The 21575-nt window shown below is 38.1% G+C and overlaps 2 long non-coding RNA genes across 16 annotated transcripts in view; one reads left to right on the top strand and one right to left on the bottom strand.

The window, feature by feature from the left end:
• Positions 1-14006, bottom strand: part of LOC138829525 (uncharacterized) — a 43532-nt gene extending 29526 nt beyond the window's left edge. For 13 of the 15 annotated variants that reach the window (XR_011372663.1, XR_011372660.1, XR_011372658.1 and 10 more), the window contains exon 1: positions 13833-14006. This is a non-coding gene — a long non-coding RNA (uncharacterized lncRNA). Of the gene's footprint in view, positions 1-834; positions 937-12257; positions 12313-13832 lie in introns of all 15 variants that reach the window. The other 2 variants (XR_011372656.1, XR_011372655.1) reach the window with 2 other exon arrangements.
• Positions 12079-21575, top strand: LOC138829527 (uncharacterized). Its single transcript, XR_011372665.1, has 3 exons — positions 12079-12330; positions 19727-19811; positions 20964-21575. It is a non-coding gene; the product is annotated as an uncharacterized lncRNA (long non-coding RNA).

Raw genomic sequence — 21575 nt, forward strand, 5'->3', positions numbered from 1 at the left:
CATTATGTACATCTATGCTGACAAAGCTTTCAGATGATGTAGCCCAGAAAATATCTGATAGCCATTGTCTAGAAACTCACTAAAGTATTAAATAATACCTGTCTTGAATTTCTGATTCATAAAATTATGAGCAAATAGTTGTTTTAAACTGCTAGGATTTGGGTAATTTGTTACATGGCAGAAGCCAGGTGAAGGGAAGTGATAGGGTAGAGAGGAAGGTTAACCAAGAGTTAAGTCCTAAAAGATAGTTAAGTCTTCATGTTAGCTGAGAGATGTGGTTCATTATACTACTTCACTACTTCTGTTAATACCTTAATTTTGGCTTTGTAAAACACACTGACATAACCATATTATATACAGCATATTACAATATAGTACAAAATTATAATCACCCCATTTTGTTTATAATCAAAACTATTATCAGCCTATATTAGAATGTTGCAAATTCTACCAACATTTCACAGATTTTTTCAAGTAAAAGATTTTAAAAAGGGGGATTGTCCCCCAACAAAAAATCTTCAAAGAAACAACTGTCCAATAAATAAGTGGGCTAAAGATTTAAAGAGAGATGTTAAGGGAAGATGGCGGAGGAGAAGCTGGAATCTGAACAAGCTCTCGCATAGAAAGGAGTTTTAGAGTTCCAGTGAACAGTCCTAAGCCAGAGAATCACACCAAGTGTGTCATCACAGGACAGAGAGTTAGACAAGAGAGGGGAAACCAAGGAAACGCAGCAGCTGCCGCTCCGGCGGCGGGGCCGCGGCACCAAGGAAACGCAGCAGCTGCCGCTCCGGCGGCGGCGCCGCGGCGGCGGCGACCACCGCCGCGGAGACATACCTGAGACACAGAGAGTCGGGGACGAAGGAGCCAGACGCAGCGGACGAGCAGATTCTACTCAACACCAACAAGAACCGACAAGGAGCGAACATCTTCATCCTGCTGTTTGCAGACCAGAGACGACCCAGGATCCAAGACTCGGCGTGAGTACAAGCCCGACATCCTCACTCCTCAGGGAGCAGAGGAGGGAAGGCCACCCCTCCCCCCCCAGCACCGGTGATCTGCATCTTGGATACCGACAAAGTTCGGAGGAGCTGCTAGCTCCACCTCAGGCCTTGGAATAAAATGAGTCATTTAGCAGGTCACAAGAACTTAACGGCGAAGTGACCTGCCAGACTCAGCTCCATCCAGGGAAAAGTCACCCAGCTCAGGCTCCAGCCATCGGAGTGCCTTGCTTCACTGGGTAACCAGAGCCAGAGGCTGCCCCTCCCTCTAGCAGCCTCGACAATCAATTGAAAAACAGAAACCCTGAGAATGGCTCCAGGCTGGGCGCTGTGAGCTTTATCACAAAATAGCCCCAGGGAAAAGCTACTGTATATTGAAAGGCCTCAACTCTACCCAGAACCTAGCCTCATCACCACATCCCCCTCTTTTGTGACTCTCAAAGCAGACCACCCTCCCAGAAAACTAACCTGGGAGGGGGATCTCAAAATCTTGGGTAAAGCAGAGCATTTTTCTGCCTCTTCCAACCAACCGACTTAAGAAACCAATCAAGCCACAGGACCTCAAGCTGACCAGAGACTCCAACAAGAGACTGGTTGCAGACAAAAGGGAGATACAGGATTCTTCCCACTCCTCCCCCCCCAAAAAAAAAAATCAAAAGACTTTTTTTTCTTTTTCTTTTTCTTTTTTTTTTCTTTTTCTTTCTTTTTTCTTTTTTTCTTCTTCTTCTTCTTTTCTTTTTTTTTTTGCTTGTTTTTTGTTTTTTGTTACCATATATATATATATATATATATATAAATTTTTTTCCCTTCTAAAACTTTTATTAATCTTTAATCTTTGCCTCTTCTGAAAAAATAATTGTTTTCCAGTAACCTTTTTTTTTTTCTCATCTTATAATTTTTATTTTAGGAATACGTGAATAAGAGTTTTCCTTTCTTTTCTTGTCTTCTTTCTCTTTTTCTTTCTTTCTTAATTATCTTTTTGTTTTTTATCTAGCTCTACTGAACTTCTGATATATTCTTCTCCCGTTCCCATCCTTAAAGCTTTTCACAACTCCTCTATGTCCCTCCCCTTCTCTGAACATATTCACATTCCTCTCTAAATAGACGGTCTTTTAACCTCTATAATAACATTAATTTTTACATTTCTATTCTTTTTCTAGTCTCTCTTTATTCCCCTTTCCGTCTCTTCTTTTTCTCTCTCTCTCTACTTGCATCCTACCCAACTCATTTCCTGCACTGTGATTAGGACATAGTTAACTCTCCCTGTGCCTCCCCACACCAATCTATTCCTATTTTTTACCCACATCTCTCCCTAATCCTAATAATTTCTGGTTTTCCAAATTCTTTTCTGCGGTTCGAAGTCCTTTAACATATAGTCGTTTGATGTTGAATAGATGTATCTGTTGAACTAGATTGTATCTGTAGACTATTGACTGTACAAATGCAAACTTTGGTTGATGGTTGCCTTAAGATAGTGTTCTAGCACAAAACTGGTGCAATCTTTATCTCAAATGGGCCGAGTAAGCCGGAAAAACACAAGAAAAATGGCAAATTCGGGTATCTCAATTCCCAACCTTGATAATCAGGGATTAGAACAGATAAAGAATAATCCAGAGGAGAGTTCCCAAATAGCTCTACAAACACTAAGAGCAAACATGATAAATGAGAAGTTTGACAATGTACAAAGGACTCTGTATGAGCGTGATAGGGAGAGAGAGGAGGCATCCCAGAAGATTATACAGGAATATCATAAGCGTGAGGAAGCTTCTCAAAAACTGATACAGGATTTGCGTGAACAACTTGAGAATACTCAAAGAGAAAGGGAGGAATGGCGTGAGCAGGCAGAGAACACTCAAAGAGAACTGCAGGAATCCCACAGAAGGGAGGAAACTAATCAAAGAGTAATTCACGAATTAAGAGACCAGGTAGAGAATACACAAAGATCACTAAAGACATTCATGGAATCCATTAACAAAGAGCTGAAGGAAGTCAGGGAGACCACAAAGGGAATGCTGAATGGAACCCAACAGAAGGAATGGGAGTCCAAAGAAACCATAACCAATCAACTAAGTGATTTGAGAACAAACACTGAACACCAAATTAAGGAAGTAAAGAAATTCATACAAGACCTAAAACAGAGCTTCAACAAAGAACTTGAAGCCATCAAAGCTGACCAATTAGAAGGAAAAGAGATAAAAAACAAAGTAGAGAGTCTTGACAACAGGTTAGACCATGCACAAGATCGAATCTCAGGGATTGAAGACAGCCTAGATATTATAGAGAAAGAACATACAACCATCCAAGACAAGTCCAAGAAATATGATAGGTCTATCCAACACCTGGAAGACACCATCAGGAGGCCCAATCTAAGGATAATGGGTGTAGAGGAGCACCTAGAAACAGAAGTTAATGGTCTAGGAAATTTGTTTAACAGGATCCTAGCAGAGAACTTCCCAAACATACAAAAAGAGAGGCCTATTCAGATACAAGAAGCTTTTAGAACCCCAAATAGACCAGACCAGAATAGGACATCCCACCGTCACATTATAATCCACACAGGATCAACCCAGACCAAGGAAAAGATCCTTAAAGCTGTCAAGGAGAAAAGGTTAATCACCTATAAAGGGAAACGAATTAGAATTACCTCAGATTTCTCAGCAGAGACAATCAAAGCAAGAAGAGCCTGGAATGACGTATGCCATGCCCTAAAAACAAACAACTATCAACCAAGAATACTGTACCCAGCTAAACTCTCCTTCATAACTGAAGGCCAAATAAAAACCTTCCATAGCAAAGAAAAATTGAAACAATACATCTCCACCAAACCAGCCCTGCAAAAGATTCTTAAAGATGTCCTACACATAGAAAACCAACAAGAACGCAACAAAGGCCAAGAAACTGCACCCAAACTGAGAATCCAAGAACCTTAGGAAGAACCCAGATTTCACAGCCCCCAAGAAGGTGGATAACATGGCAGGAACTCCCAAATACCTCTCAGTCCTATCTCTTCACGTTAACGGATTGAACTCTCCAATTAAGCGACATAGACTGTCTAGTTGGATTAAAAAACAAGACCCTTCTATCTGCTGCCTGCAGGAGTCACATCTTGCCCGTAAAAACAAACACATTTTCAAGGTTAAAGGCTGGAACAAAATCTACCAAGCAAACGGCCCTCATAAACAGGCGGGAGTTGCAATCCTAATATCAGATAAAATAGACTTCAAATTAAAATTCGTGAGAAGAGATAAAGAAGGTCGCTACATACTAATTAAAGGATCTCTCCTTCAGGAGGATATTACAATTCTAAATATCTATTCGCCAAACAATGGAGCACCCAAATTTATCAAAGAAACACTACTTTCCCTCAAATCCAATATAGATCCAAAGACATTAATTGTTGGGGATTTTAACACACCACTCTCCCCACTAGATAGATCAACTCGGCAAAAACTCAACAGAGAAACCGCAGATCTAAACAGCTGCATAGATCAACTAGACTTAACAGACATTTACCGAACATTTCACCCAGCAGCATCAGAATACACGTTCTTCTCAGCAGCACATGGAACGTTTTCTAAAATAGATCACATTTTAGGCCACAAAGCAAACTTGTCTAAATTCAGAAACATTGAAGTTATACCTTGCATTCTCTCTGACCACAAGGGAATAAAATTAGAACTCAACACCAAAAGCCACCAAAGAAAGTCCGGTATCACATGGAGGCTGATCAACACACAGCTGAATCATGAGTGGGTCATGGAAGAGATTAGAAAGGAAATTCAAATGTTCATGCTATTCAACAAAAATGAACACACAAATTACCAGCTCCTCTGGGACACAGCAAAGGCAGTACTCAGAGGCAAGTTTATAGCTCTGAGCTCCTACATCAACAAATTGGAGAGATCGGAAACTAACAATTTAATGACACATCTAAACCTCCTTGAAAAAGAGCAGCAAGATAAACCCCAATCCAGTAGACGGAAAGAAATAATCAAAATTAAATCAGAATTAAATGAATTAGAATCCAAAAAAACTATAGAAAGAATCAACAAAACAAAGAGTTGGTTCTTCGAAAAACATAACAAAATTGATAGACCCTTAGCAAACCTTATCAGAAAAAGGAGAGAACACACCCAAATTAATAAACTCAGAGATGAGAATGGAAACATCACCACGGAAACAACCAAGATTCAGAACATTATAAGGGAATACTTCTCACAACTTTATGCTAATAAGTTTGAGAACTTGACAGAAATGGACCTTTTCCTAGCAAATATTGACATGCCAAAACTAAACCAAGATGAGTTAAACCAGCTTAACAGGCCCATATCAAGCATTGAAATAGAAACAGCAATAAGAGACCTCCCAGCTAAGAAAAGTCCAGGACCAGATGGTTTTACAGCGGAATTTTACAAGGCCTTCAAAGCAGAGCTCACACCAATACTCCTCCAACTCTTCAATGAAATTGAAAGAGAAAGCTCACTACCGAACACATTCTATGAAGCCATCATAACCCTCATCCCAAAACCAGGCAGGGACTCATCAAAGAAAGAGAACTATAGATCCATTTCTTTGATGAACATTGATGCAAAACTTCTCAACAAAATTTTGGCCAATCGACTTCAACAATTCATCCAAAAAATCATACACCATGATCAAACAGGATTCATTTCAGGGATGCAAAGCTGGTTCAATATATGCAAATCAATTAATATTATTCATCACATCAACAGGAGCAAGAATAAGAACCACATGGTTATCTCAATAGATGCAGAAAAAGCATTTGACAAGATCCAACACCCCTTTATGATGAAGGTTCTGGAAAAATTAGGAATCCATGGAACATTCCTCAATACAATAAAGGCTGTATATGACAAACCTACAGCCAGCATTATACTCAATGGTGAAAAACTAAAGCCATTTCCTCTTAACTCAGGAACAAGACAAGGATGCCCACTCTCTCCACTTCTCTTCAATCTAGTATTAGAATGCCTAGCTACAGCAATAAGACAAGATGCAGACATAAAGGGGATCCAAATAGGGAAAGAAGAAATAAAACTCTCCCTCTTTGCATATGACATGATCTTGTATTTAAAGAATCCCATAGACTCCACTCCCAAATTACTCAAGCTGATTCAAAACTTTGGCAAAGTAGCAGGTTATAAAATTAACCCCCCAAAATCAATGGCTTTTCTATATGCCAACAATGAGAAAAGTGTGGCTGAAATTAGGAAAGCAACTCCATTTGTAATAGCCCCACAAAAAATAAAATACCTAGGAATTAACTTAACCAAAGAAGTGAAGGACCTCTATGATGAAAACTTTAAAATCTTGAAAAAGGAAATCAACACAGAACTTAAAAAATGGCAAAACCTCCCATGCTCCTGGATTGGCAAGATTAACATCGTGAAAATGGCAATACTTCCCAAGGCTATCTACAAATTCAATGCGATACCTATCAAAATTACACCCTCATTCTTCAAGGAAATAGAGGAGGCAATCCAAAAATTCATATGGAACAATAAAAGACCCCGAATAGCAAAAACGCTCCTCAACGGAAAGAACACTGCTGGAGGAATATCAATACCAAATTTCAAACTCTACTATAAAGCCATAGTAATCAAAACAGCTTGGTATTGGCATAAGAACAGACCTCAGGACCAATGGAATAGAATTGAAAACCCAGAAATGAACCTACAGACCTATAGCCATCTAATCTTCGATAAGGAAGCTAAAACAATAGAATGGAAGAAAGACAGCCTCTTCAGTAAATGGTGCTGGCAAAATTGGTTAACTACATGTAGAAAACTAAAGCTAGATCCTTATATATCACCCTGCACCAGAATCAACTCCAAATGGATCAAAGACCTTGAACTCAAAGCAGACACTCTGAAAACATTACAGGATGGAATAGGAGAAACCTTAGGTCTCCTTGGCTCAGGCCGAAATTTTCTGAATAGAGACCCGGAAGCACAACAAATCAAAGAAAGATTGGACAAATGGGATTGTATACGGTTGCAGAGCTTCTGCAGGGCAAATGACATAGCTAGCAAGATCAATAGAAAGCCCACCGTTTGGGAGAAGATCTTTACTAGCCATACAACGGACAAGGGTCTCATATCTAAAATATACTTGGAACTCAAAAAATTAAACCACCCAACAACAAATCCTCAAAGAAACAACTGCCCAATAAATAAGTGGGCGAAAGACTTAAAGAGAAGCTTCTCTGAAGAAGAAACAAGGATGGCCAATAGACACATGAAGAAATGTTCAACATCCCTAGCCATAAAAGAAATGCAAATCAAAACAACATTGAGATATCACCTCACTCCAGTTAGAACAGCAAAAATCAAGAACTCTAACAACAACAGATGCTGGAGGGGATGTGGACAGAAAGGAACCTTACTTCATTGTTGGTGGGAATGTAAACTTGTTCAACCACTTTGGAAAGCAGTATGGAGGTTCCTCAAAAGACTTCACATAGATCTCCCCTATGATCCAGCAATCCCACTTTTGGGCATTTACCCAAATGTTTACAAACAAGACCACACTAAAGCTACCAGCACAACTATGTTTATTGCAGCATTATTTACCATAGCTAAGTTATGGAACCAACCCAGATGCCCCTCAGTAGATGAATGGATCAAGAAAATGTGGTATATATACACAATGGAATTCTATGCCTCCATCAGAAAGAATGACATTTCCCCATTTGTTAGGAAATTGAAAGGTTTGGAAAAAATTATATTAAGTGAAGTAAGCCAGGCCCAAAGAAGCATAGGTCCCATGGTTTCCCTTATTTGCAATATCTAGTATAGGTATGAGTCAAGCGGAAAAGGTCAGATAATGTGATGTTAGGAAAATGAACCCTTAAATATGTATTTTAATGTTTTCGTTTCTTTCATGCATGTGTTTCTAACGCATTTATAAGATTATTTCTTTGTTGCTTTGTATGTCCCTCCCCCACAGTGTAACCCCCGCTTTCACTATATTTGATGTCAGTATAACATGTGGAGGAGATGGGGACAAACAAGTCGTTTAAGGATTCAGGTGGACCTGTTGCAACAATGAGAAGTACAAAATGTCATGTCAAAACCAGCTTTACAATGTCGGTGTGGGGGGGAGGGGGGTATAATTGGGTGGGGGGAGGGGGGTATAATTGGGTGGGGGGAGGGGGGAGGCGGGGAAGGGAGGTGAAGGGTAAACAAAGGAGGAGGCTGCAATGCTTGGTAAGAAATGTATGCATTATCCTGCCCATGTAATTGTAGCCCCTCTGTACAGTATGTTCTCAAATAAAATAAAATAAAAATAAAAATAAAAAGAGAAGAAACAGGAACTAAGTGACATAGGGTTGACTGTATTGGTTTATAGAATATGCAAAGTGAGAACTTCACATAAACAGAGGAAAGAGTTTCCATCCAGATATATCTTTGTCAGCTGGAGACTTGACAGGTTAAGATAAACTTAACAGATCAATGTCTCTTCATCCTAATTGGAACTGAAAAAAAACCCAGTAATAAATGTTTACCTATCTACCAGGTCAGCACAGGCTACACACAGGAACTCAGAGTCGCCTATATCATAAAACAGTGAAAAAGCTATTTACTACAGTTTGGGGAGGTCCTTTATCAATTTTATGCTATTCTAGTAATGGCTTAATCTTTTAGCTTTGCATAAAAGATTTAAAACTGCCTTTTGAATGACCATCTATTTCACAAAGATTCCAGAGTTTAAACTTTTCACCTCTGGCTGCACAGAATGAATCAGTAGTACCTGAAATTTACTAACCACTTATAAACTAGGTATATGGAATGAAAGGGTACAGAATGTAATGCAACACAGGCAGGTTTCAGCAGCTCAGCGTGACATTTAGCCAGTGATACAAATTAAACAGCTAGGTGACATGGAAAGACCTAAACGAATCTAGCAAGGTGCTTATTCTTAAACCAAACAGAAGGAAGTTTGTCAGGTGAACGAACACAGCAACACTGTTATTTCAGAGGTCAGAAGGCTTGCTGTCCAAGCACCAGCTATGTCTGTACTTTCTAACATGCTTAATGCATGATACACACCACTATGTGCACAAGTACACACACTTACACACACACACATTGAAAAACCAGTTGCTTTCATTCTAGTAATTTTTATCTTTAGATGTTCTCTCACTTATTCAGAGTATTCTGAACTGTAAGAGACTTGAAAGCTACTATATTATCTAACAGAAGAAAGAAGAAAACTAAATTCCCATATCTTGGTTCTTTCACTATATTCTCAGAAGGGGATTTCGATATATATAAACATAAACTGCAGACTGTGAGTGTCCTGTAAATGTACAAGTCATTTTTACTTTCTTTCTTTTTTTTTTGGTCGGTCGTGGGGCTTGAACTCTGGGCCTGGGCATTGTCCCTCAGCTCTTCAGCTCAAGGATAGCACTCTACCACTTGAGCTACAGCACCACTTCCATATATATACATACATATACATATACATGTATACATATACAACATATGCATGTATATACATGTTATATATTATGTATGTATATCTACATATATGTTGCATGTGTTATATACATGTATATATGTTATACATACATGGATATATGTTATATACATATATACATGCATGCATAAACGTGTGTATATGTGCATACATACATAAACATGTGTGTATATACACATATATACATGTATACACACATATATACATATACATATATTCATACATCTATATCTTCTCCTGAAGTTGCTTTTTAATCAAAAAAAATGTTTAGACTTCAATTTTGTTAATTTTTTTGAAGAACCAACTCTTTGTTTTGTTGATTCTTTCTATAGTTTTTTTGGATTCTAATTCATTTAATTCTAATTTAATTTTAATTATTTCTTTCTGTCTACTGGATTGGGGATTATCTTGCTGCTCTTTTTCAAGGAGGTTCAGATGTCTCATTAAATTGTTGGTTTCAGATCTCTCCAATTTGTTGATGTAGGAACTCAGAGCTATAAACTTGCCTCTGAGTACTGCCTTTCCTGTGTCCCAGAAGAGCTGGTAATTTGTGTGCTCATTTTTGTTGAATAGCATTAACCTGTGAATTTCCTTTCTAATCTCTTCCATGACCCACTCATGATTCAGCAGTGTGTTGTTCAACATCCATGTGTTACCGGACTTTCTTTGGTGGCTTTTGGTGTTGAGTTCTAATTTTATTCCCTTGTGGTCTGAGAGAATGCAAGGAATAACTTCAATGTTTCTGAATTTAGACAAGTTTGCTTTGTAGCCTAAAATGTGGTCTATTTTAGAAAACGTTCCATGTGCTGCTGAGAAAAACGTGTATTCTGATGCGGTTGGGTGAAATATTTGTTAGATGTCTGTTAAATCTAGTTGATCTATGCAGTTGTTTAGATCTGTGGTTTCTCTGTTGAGTGTTTGCCAAGTTGATCTATCTAGTGAGGAGAGTGGTGTGTTAAAATCCCCAACAATTAATGTCTTTGGATCTATGTGGGATTTGAGGGAAAGTAGTGTTTCTTGGATAAATTTGGGTGCTCCGTTGTTTGGCATATAGATATTTAAAATTGTAATATCCTCCTGAAGGAGAGATCCCTTAATTAGTATGTGGCAACCTTCTTTATCTCTTCTCACAAATTTTAATTTTAAGTCTATTTTATCTGATATTAGGATTGCAACTCCCGCCTGTTTATGGGGGCCGTTTGCTTGGTAGATTTTTCTCCAGCCTTTAACATTGAAAATGTGTTTGTTTTTATGGGCAAGATGTGACTCCTGAAGGCAGCAGATAGAAGGATCTTGTTTTTTAATCCAACTAGACAGTCTATGTCACTTAATTGGATCGTTAAGTCCGTTAATGTTGATAGATAGGACTGAGAGGTATTTGGGAGTTCCTGCCATGTTATCCACCTTCTTGGGGGCTGCAAAAACTGGGTTCTTCCGATGGTTCTTGGATTCTCAGTTTGGGTGCAGTGTCTTGGCCTTTTTTGTGGTCTTGCTGGTTTTCTCCTCACTCCAGTTAAAATGGCAAAAATCAAGAACTCTAACAACAACAGATGCTAGAGGGGATGTGGACAGAAGCGAACCATACTGCATTGTTGGTGGGAGTGTAAGCTTGTTCAACCACTTTGAAAAGCAGTATGGAGGTTCCTCAAAAGACTTCACATAGAGCTCCCCTATGACCCAGCAATCCCACATTTGGGCATTTACCCAAATGCTCACAAACAAGACCACACTAAAGCTACCAGCACAACTATGTTTATTGCAACATTATTTACCATAGCTAAGATATGGAACCAACCCAGATGCCCCTCAGCAGAGGAATGGATCAAGAAAATGTGGTATATATACACAATGGAATTCTATGCCTCCATCGGAAAGAATGGCATTGCCCCATTTGTTAGGAAATGGAAAGACTTGGAAAAAACTTATATTAAGTGAAGTAAGCCAAGCCCAAAAAAACATAGGTCCCATGGTTTCCCTTATTTGTAATATCTAGTATATGTATGAGTGAAGCAGAAAAGGTCAGATAATATGATGTGAGGAAAATGAACCCTTAGATATGTATTTTAATGTTTTTTTCTTTCATCCATTTGTTTCTAATGCATATATAAGATTATTTCTTTGTTGCTTTGTATGTCCCTCCCCCACAGTATAAACCCTGCTTTCACTGTATTTGATGTCGGTATAGTTTGTGGAGGGGAAGGGGAAAAACAAGTTGTTTAAATAAGGATACAGGTGGACCTGTTGCAACAATGAGAAGTACAAGTCGTCATGTAGAAAACGAACTTTACAACTTGGGGGGGGGGAGAATTGGGGGGAGAGAGAGGATGGGTATGGATGGGAAAGGTAAACAAAGGAGGAGGCTACAATGATTGATAAGAAATGTACTCACTATCTTACCCATGTAATTGTAACCCCTCTGTACAGTATTTTCACAATAAAAAAATTAAAAAAAAATTTGGACTTCAAAGATTGCAGAGGCGCACCTAGGAGCTAACTGAGATATCATGAAGAAACCAGTTTTAGTGTTCCAGTGAAAAATCCAAGGCTCAGAGTCACCCAAGTGAGCCATCATAGTACAGAGAGTTTGGCCAGAGAGGAAAATTTCAGGCAGCCTGTTTAAGGAGGCAGATTTGAGCATACACCAGTGACCGAGGTGGCAGTGGCTGTGGCTGCCAACATAACAGTAGACCGAGCCTGAGGAAAAGGTGACAGAAACAGAGTGCAAGCAGCTTCTATTCACTACCAGTCTGAATTTACCAGGAGCAAAAATCTTCATCCTGCTGACCACAGATGGACGCAGATCACAGATAGCCTGAAAAACCAAGGGAAGGTAAGTACCCAAAAAGGCATTCCCATTCCTTCTCACAAAACAGAGTTTGGAAGGTAGCTCTTCCCCTATCATCCCAGAAGAATGTCATCTTTCATATTGGCAAAGACGGAGCCAGGGCAGCCAGTAGATACCTCAGGCCTTAGAATTAGACACTGCTGAGCCATTCAACAGTGCAAAGCAACCCAACCACTGGCACTCAGCTCCATACTGGGGAAAGTTGACCTTTCCAGATGGGGGAAGGACCATCCAAGGCAGGGCAACTTTCTTCACAGAGTAAACAGAGCCAGAGGTGGCCCCACCCTCTGCGGCATGGCAGCAGCAGCTCTCCATGCTGCAGGATGTTAAAAATAAATAAATTCAAAACTGGAGAGTAAGAGAAAAGTCCAGGACTAGATGCATTCACAGCTGAATTCTACAAGGCCTTTGAAGCAGAACTCAATTGATACTACTCCAACTCTTCAATGCAAATGAAAGTTCACTACTAATCTCATTCTAGGAAGCCTGCACAACCCTCATCCTCAAAACAGACAGGGAATCATCAAAGAAACAGAACTCAAGACCCATTTCTCAGATGACCATTAATGCAAAACTACAAAATCCTGGCCAATCAACTTCAACAATTCATCAAAAAAATCATACACTATGATCAAACAGGATTCATTCCATGGATGCAAAGTTGGTTCAATATACACAAAACAATAAATGTAATACATCACATCAACAGGAGCAAGGATAAGAATTACATAGTAATCTCAATAGATGCAGAAAAAAGATTTGACAAGATCCAACACCACTTTATTAAGAAAGCTCTGCAGAAACTAGGAATCCATGGAATGAACATTCCTCAATATAAGAAAAGCTGTGTATGACAAACTTACATTATAACTTATACTATAACTAGTATTATACTTAATGGCAAAAGTAAAGCCATTTCCTCAAATTTCAGGAAGGAGACAGATTGTCCACTCTCTCCATTCCTCTTCAGTATAATATTAGAATACCTAGCTAGAACAATAAAACAAGATGCAAACTTTAAGGGGATCTAAATAGAAAAACTCTTCCTCTTAGTAGATGACATGATCTTGTATTTAAATAATCCCCTAGACTCCACCCTCAAGTTATTCGAGCTGATCTGAAACTTTGGCAAAATGGAAAGGTATATAAATTAACCCTCAAAATTCCGTGGCTTTTCTGTATGCCAACAATGAGAGTAACCCTATATCCTCAAATAGTTATACTTTCTTTCTGTTAAAGCAATCAAACTCCTCTCATTGCTCTTTTGGAAACATGTATATATTTCCGTAGTCAGTCTACCATGAACACTACAAGTTACTTCTACTGAATTATAACTCTCTACATACGGAGCAATATTTTTCCATCTCTCCATTCCCATTCCTAACTTCTATTTCTTATAAAATCACTGTTCTATTCTCAATTTCTGAACATTTAAGTCCTACCACGAGTGAGATTATGCAGCATTTGCTTTTTTGTTCTTGCCTTACCTCACTTAACATGATTTCCAAAGGTCACAGTAATGTCAGCATCAAAGGCCAACACTGTTCCAACCACAATAGAAAACAGTTCTATTCGACGTTCTAAGTAGGTGAGTGACTAGTGTCCCTCCATAGAAAACAGTCACAGCTTCTGGTTCTAAACCTTTGAAAGGCAACTGTAGCCAGAGAATAGGATGAATTAAGCAGTTAATAAAATTTAAAATCCCTACCTAAGTCCTAAGTAACATATTAACCTCAGATTCCTAATTAGAAAATGCATGGCTTGCAATAAAAGCATTTGCTATTAATGAATGTAAATTAATGCAACCAGTTTAATAATGTTTAACTATTGAAACTAATATTGAAACATTTGTTTGCCCTCTTTCTTCACAAGTTAATAAAAAACCAAGTAAATTAGAGCACTGTGACATATCTCAATTGAAGAAAGAAAATCCTTCCTTTTAGAATGACGGATTAATGAAACGAATTAAAATCAACCTCAAAGAAATTATGAGTGAAGGGGCTGGGAAGGTGGCTCAGTGGTAGAGCACTTGCCTTGCATTCATGAGGCCCTGTGTTCGATTCCTCAGCACCACATAAGCAAAAAGAAAAAAGCCGGAAGTGGCACTGTGGCTCAAGTGGTAGAGCAGTAGCCTTGAGCTGAAGAGTTGAGGGACAGCGTCCAGGCCCAGAGTTCAGGTCCCATGACCGGACCCTCTCCTCCCCCCCAAAAGAAATTATGAGTGAAAACTATTGTCTACACTACTCTAGAAGACAAAGCCAATTTCAGTGTAGAACTTTTCTGGCATACAAGAAATTCTTACAGTCTCACTGAATTATTTCACTACTATAATATCCTAGGTGTTACATATAGAAGGCACATAGGATGCGTATACAAATAAGAGATGGTGTTAATAGTCCTGTAGTTAGACTTTTCTTCATGTATCCCATTTCAAACACATCTATCCTCAAAACCTTACCCATGGCTGCACATTGGTGGATATCCATAAAGTAGGCAAATAGCTCTCAAGAAAATTCCACAGCAAGGTCAGACTATGCTCAAGAAAACTCTTAAAACTCATTTTAATAATATTTTGTTTCATTTCTCCTCAGTACTATTTCCAAGTTCCTTCCAAAATTTTCCCTTGTCCTTTGATTGTCACCTAATTAAAACTATTAGTTAATGCACCTAATTCTACGTTTACGAGCCTATAATCATAAATTTAGAAGAGATGTTATAGATGTTCAATACATTTTCCTAAAATTGAACTACACACTATGGAAGCAATAATATCAGGGAAATCTCTAATCTTTTGCCAACCTAATTACTTCCTCAATGTTCTAGTGTCAGACTATTTTGAAAGAGCTATATAATCCATTCCCTGAGAGCTTCTATCTACTGATTGAATCTTGCCATTTGAAGCATATATCGTGTTCTATAACTTTGTTTTCCTAGAGTTTCAGAAAACATAAAATTTTAGCTTCGTTTCCTATAGCACAATAGGAAATTTCTTCCTATCTTGATTTCATTCCTCTGAATATTCTGAGACAACCTTATACTTCTTCACTAAAAGCTATTGTTGGGTTGAACCTGATGCCATCCCTTTCACCTATTAGACTCATTTTTGTAACTTGAGTGCACATTTACTGTATGGGTAAGCCCAGGATATTTTTGATACTTGGTGCTAAGTAAAATTATTCTGCTCCACAGTGAGTGAGATAGTTAACAGTTCTAAATAGAGAATATAACATTTACCTCTACAAAATTTAGTCATTTCATCCTGTTCAAATTTCTTGAAATTCAAATTCCGTAATCCAGCATTAAAAATATAAGTAAGTCACTATTTAAACTTACGGAGTTAGATTTGCATAAATAGGTAAAACATTCGTGTGTGTGTGTGTGTGTGTGTGTGTGTGTGTTTTAGAAAACATTGGTTTTCTGTGGTTTTTGCCTTTTCTAAAAGTCCATTATATATGTCTAAAAATACTATTTTTAAAAATACAATAATAAGTAGCTTTCAACTGCTATGGATCTTAATATTAAGACTCTATTAGCCTTTGAAATTCTAAATTTAGTCACATATTGTTAATCTAACAAAACTATGTACACCTTCTTTGGAATTAATCTATGAATTAGCAGAGTATGTCAACATATATAGAAATAAAATTAGTTCTATTATTAACTTCATCATGTAAATCATATTAATGATTACAATGTCATGTTCAATTTCAGAAGACACATATGATTTTTGGTAAGATTCTAGAAGTCGTTGATAAATACTCAACAACCAGCATAAAGTCTTCATGCTCTGTGCCAAGCAAGTAAGGTCTAGTTAAAGTGTGATGGGAAGAGTCAGAGTACAATATATCCTAAAGCCATCCACAGCAATTCAGAGCCAGTAAGTCCCCCAAGATTATTCATTTTTTTTGGTGGGGGGAATCTGGTCATGGGGCCTGAACTCTAGGCCTGGGCACGGTCCCTCAGCTCTTCAGCTCAAAGCTAGCACTCTACCACTTGAGCCACAGCGCCACTTCTGTCTTTTTTCTTTTTGCTTATGTAGTGCTGAGGAATCGAACCCAGGGCCTCATGCATGCAAGGCAAGTGCTCTACCACTGAGCCACCTTCCCAGCCCAAGAATATTCATTTTTTATGTCTTAAAAATAACCTGAATTTCAATGGCTTTGCAGTATCCCACTGTATTTGATTTCAACTAGAATTTATGCCTGAAAACTCTTAACTTCTAATGTTAAAACATGTTAGTTTTATGTACCCAAACATTTTCTTAGTGCTCCAAATGAGGAGTTCTGGTCCTCTGACCTACCCCATGAAAAACATTGTGTGGTCAAATAAGCAGAAAATCTATTCCTTTTGGGTATCTATAATCCTCTTTGTCTATAATCCTCATTAGCTTTCTGTTTAAGATGGGTAGAACATTCCTTAACTCACCTAACCATATTAACTTTCCACAGGCTACCCTCAACATTTATTAACATTTCACTGACCTACAGAAACGTGGGGAAATTTTTACTTCTTTTCTTTAGTTATACATTTATCCCAGTAATATTCCATAGAGCTTTGTATTTCGTATTTTAAATTTGTCCAGATTTGTGAAGAAATCCCTCCTATTCCTTTAAGACCCTCTAAAGGTTAGATGCACATACTATTTCTTTTCTAAAAGAAGTTGGCAATATAGGTGGGAAAAAGAAAGTTTAGTGATAATCCTTATCATCTGAGACACTGAAGATCTTTAATTACTTGGATCTTTCTAACATATTCAGAGAGACTCAGAAAAGACATCAAAACGAAGAGGAGTCACCAATACTTTCTGGAAGTCCCTTAAAAGCACTAAAACCCTCATTTCTGTTTGGCTAAGAAAAATTCCCTTTCTCATTACCTAAAATGCTTGACCAACCTTACCTCTCTGAAATGAGGTTCCCCCCCCCTTTTATTAAAAAAAAAACAGTCTGTTACAGATTATTTTGTTTTATTATTTGTAGTTTTTTCCTAGCTGTTCTGAAAGAAAAGGAATTTCTAAAACCATAGAGAGCTAATGCTATTTTTTCAGAAGTACACAGCAAAGAAAAATGAGTTTATAAATAAAAAAAATGTTTTGACAGGACATGTAACTTCAAATTCCAGACTTGTTTAGAGCTTGTACAAAGTTTTTGATAGACTGATAGAATCAAAAGATGGTAAAATTCTTTAAATGACTCTATGTGTGAAAGGATCCATTTGAGAAAATAATCATAGGTTAGCTGAAGAGGGGGGGAAGGAACAAATATCGAGAGTTCTTTTGGACTTTACCCTGAAGCAAGCCAAGTAAAACGAAATGTTTAATGAAATCTGTCTAAATCCAACCAACACATGCAGAAAAATGCCAAGAGGTCACTCACCCGGAGATACTACTAATGGTGGGACAAGTAAAGCAAAGGATGGACTTAATTCTGGGGTGATTTGAATCATAGCCACAATTAAAGCTTCAGTACCATGTCAAATACATTTCAACACTTTAAAATCCTTTGCTTGCATAAAGGTTTTCAAGTCAACTAATGACTAATGACTACGTGGAACAAAAGCAATGTATGAGAATTGCAATTATCACCACAACAAAGGAAAGAAAGCATAGGTGATATTAATGACCCACTGTACAGAACTCACATTAATTTATCTCCATGAGTAAATGAAATAACTCCTTAAATGTGACTCCCTGCCAACATTCAAGCTCAATGCAATCGATCTTTCACACTGTAACCAGGGGAACCTTACAAACCTCATCATGGTTATTTCCCTACCTAAATAATGTCACTAGCATCCTGCTTCTCCAGAACTAAACTACAAATCACTGGTTTAACCTGAAAATCCTTCCCAGTTTCCCTTTGTCCCACCCTCTTCAGCTACATCATTTGCCCTAACTTCTCCATCCTCACCCCATTTCCACAATTTATCCAGAGCTCCACACATAATACACTTCTTAAATTTTTCATACCTGAACCATTTCATCAGCTTTCTCTCTTCTTGGATTGCCTTCCCTTCATTGCATCCCTTAGGAAATGATCTGTTGATCAAATTTATGTTCAAAGATCATTATCTCTTTAGAGGTCTTCTTTGCTCCCCTAGGTCAAATTAATGTTGATCTTCTTGTACCCACAGGAACCCCTTACAATAGATAATAAATTCTAACACATTAACATTATTAAGAAATGATTTTCTAGACATAGTTTTACTCAATTAAATCCTAACAATAACCTCATGAGGCTGGTACTATGATTATTATAATCAATTTTCAAATAAGACAGTCTGAGATATACAGACACTGAGTGTTCTAGATGAGGTCATTCAAGCATTCGCTGACAAACACAAATTTGGATACAGTTGGTCTGTCCCATTTAAAGATTATCCCACAGTTCCATCGCTTGAGGTTCTCCTGGGATCAAGCTAAAAAGAGAATCCAGGGCTTTGTTTGACTAGAGGTTCCATGAGGCAGGAGTCAACTTCCATAGGAAGCCTCAAAATCAGGGGGAAAAAGCAGATCCATGTTCTAAAATGGGCGATTAAGTCAAGCAAACCAAAGAGATAAGATTTCACAAGCCCTCAAATAAAGAGCAAATACAAATGTCAGAAACTGGGCTCTGAAATAAATAAAAAGTGAGAATAAGTCTGGTTCCATAAGCAGGGTAATTTCTAACTCCTTATGTCCTGAAAAATGAGTTAGGAGAAGTTCTCCCTTAGAGGAAGTAGAAATAAATCTATCCATGTGCTTCAAAGTGTCAGGAAACTATAAACTCCCCCTTCAAAGCTTCTTCACTTCCCTGTTCAGGATAGAGGAGGTCAAATTTTGAACAGCTCCTCACTGGCCTGGGCAAGGTTCTCTCCCATCTGAACAGCACATTCCCCATACAGCAAAACAAGAACCACAGTCATTTATTTATAAATCATAGACTACTCAATTTTAAGATTTCTGTGCATGATGCTGGAATTAACTTCTTGTAATTGCTAAACAAGCACTCAATACTGAGCCAAGTCCCTAGCCCTCATTTATAACTTTTATCAGCTTGCTATTTGTCTTAATTGGCACTGCATTTCAGGTCAAATTTCACCAAATTTCTTCAGCAATATCCTTGTTCCCTCTGGCACCCTATTCTGCAAATTGCATTTTTCTTCACAGATTTAGTGGAAAAGGAACACATTTTTTAGGACCCTACTCAAATGCATTTTTCTTCATGAATTGTTACTTTTTCAACTTTACTGAAAGTAAGCTGATTCTCTCAAATTCCTATACACATTCTTTGTACCAATTAAAGGTATTCTCTGTATTTTTCATGTCAATAGCCATGATTGATGATTCTATTCCCAGTGCAACTACCACTAATACTAGAATCTATCTCTTTTTTTCCTGTGCTAGAACTGAGTTTCAACTCATGGCTTGGAATTCTCAAGTTCTCAGTTGACCATACCTTCACTTCCAACATTTTTCTGATTAGTTGAAGGTAAGAATCTCACTGATTTTCCTACTCCAAACCCCTCTTGAGCAGCTAAGCTTATACATGTGAGCCCCCAGAGCCTGGGTTCACTTCTTAAGAATATGCTATGGGGGCTGGGACGGTGGCTCAGTGGTAGAGCGCTTGCCTTCCATGCATGAGGCGCTGGATTCGACTCCTAAGCACCACATAAGCAAAAAGAAAAAAGCTGGAAGTGGTGCTGTGGCTCAAATGGTAGAGCACTAGCCTTGAGCTGAAGAGCTGAGGGACAGCAATCCAGGCCCCAAGTTCAGGCCCCACAATCAGAACACCCCCCATCCCCCCAAAAAAAGAATGTGCTATGTGCCTTTACATATAGTCACTTATTCAGCAACCTGAAATGCAGTTGTTGTTTCATGTCAGTAAATAAGAATAACTTTGAAAAACTATGAAATAATCTTTTGCTGAAAAGACATATTCTTTTTTTTTGGGGGGGGGGTCCGGTCATGGGCCTGAACTCTGGGCCTGGACGCTGTCCCTTAGCTCTTCAGGTCAAGGCTAGCGCTCTACCACTTGAGCCACAGCTCCACTTCAAGCCTTTTTCTTTTTGCTTATGTGGTGCTGAGGAATTGAGCCCAAGGCCTCAAGCATGCAAGGCAAGCGCTCTACCACTGAGCCACCTTCCCAGGCCTGAAAAGTCATATTCTTATCCTTATTTTATAAACAAGAAAACTAAGATACTAAATTATTGACAATCTTGTCAAGTTGACACAGCAGTTAGCCGTAGAGATGTGAAGTGACTCCAGGCCTGATTTCTACATACAGTTATACTTACTGTGTGCTGACTCACTTTTCTTGTCTCCATGTAATAAGGCTAATATCATGTGAACATGGACTGAAAGCAGAACAAATTATAATCAGTAGAAAATGAGTCTCTCTTCTAAGCTGAGGCATTTTAGAGTACAACCCTGGAAACCACAAAAGAAAGAGCCTGGATCTAAAAAACACATTACACAATGCAGATGTGTTTTACATCAGACCTTCAGAAAGCAAAAGACAAACCAGCGATGATCCCTTAGTTCTCTAATTTGTTTTTCTTGTTGTCAATGCTGCTATAATAGAGACTCTCAAACCTAGTTTCTCAACTCTAACTCTACTCCAACTTCTCATTCAACATTTCAGAGTATTTTTCAGCTAACACAGGCAGAAGAAAGAAGAGAAGGAAATGAATACAGTAAAGGCTACTAGCTTCTTCACATGGAAATAAAACAACAGTGAAGCAATCAGATAGAATATGTGAGGAACTCATGGAGAACCTCACAAATCCTATAGTACCTCAAGTGTAATCTCAGATTCCACAAGATCATCTCAGAGTAAGAGAAGAGGACTGAATGCAAACAAGTTATGCAGTTGTCTTACTCCAACAAAAATCTTTTCTAGTCTTTCTACCTATACTACATTTACATATTAGTTTCATTTCCTGTGTATCAGGAAATCTTGTCTAACATTGGAATACAGAGACTAACATTGGAATACAGACTCTAACATTGGAATACAGGAGTCAGAATAGCTTTTAGAAACAGCACAAATTCATTCATGGACTTCTTTATTTCAGTTTCTATAATAGTAGGCATTATCCTCTCTACTGCCTTTCCTATGCATTGGTCATAATAGATACACTCTTTCCAATACTATTAAATTTAGAAATATTAAATGTGTTTTCCTCCCTCCAAGCAAATTCACCATAGCAATTTACACTACTCACAAAAACCCAAATATATACACATTAGTTAA

The sequence above is a fragment of the Dipodomys merriami genome, unplaced genomic scaffold (genome assembly GCF_024711535.1).
Source record: "Dipodomys merriami isolate MVZ:Mamm:240054 unplaced genomic scaffold, mDipMer1.0.p SCAF_1734, whole genome shotgun sequence".
In the NCBI taxonomy this organism is placed as follows: Eukaryota; Metazoa; Chordata; class Mammalia; order Rodentia; family Heteromyidae; genus Dipodomys; species Dipodomys merriami.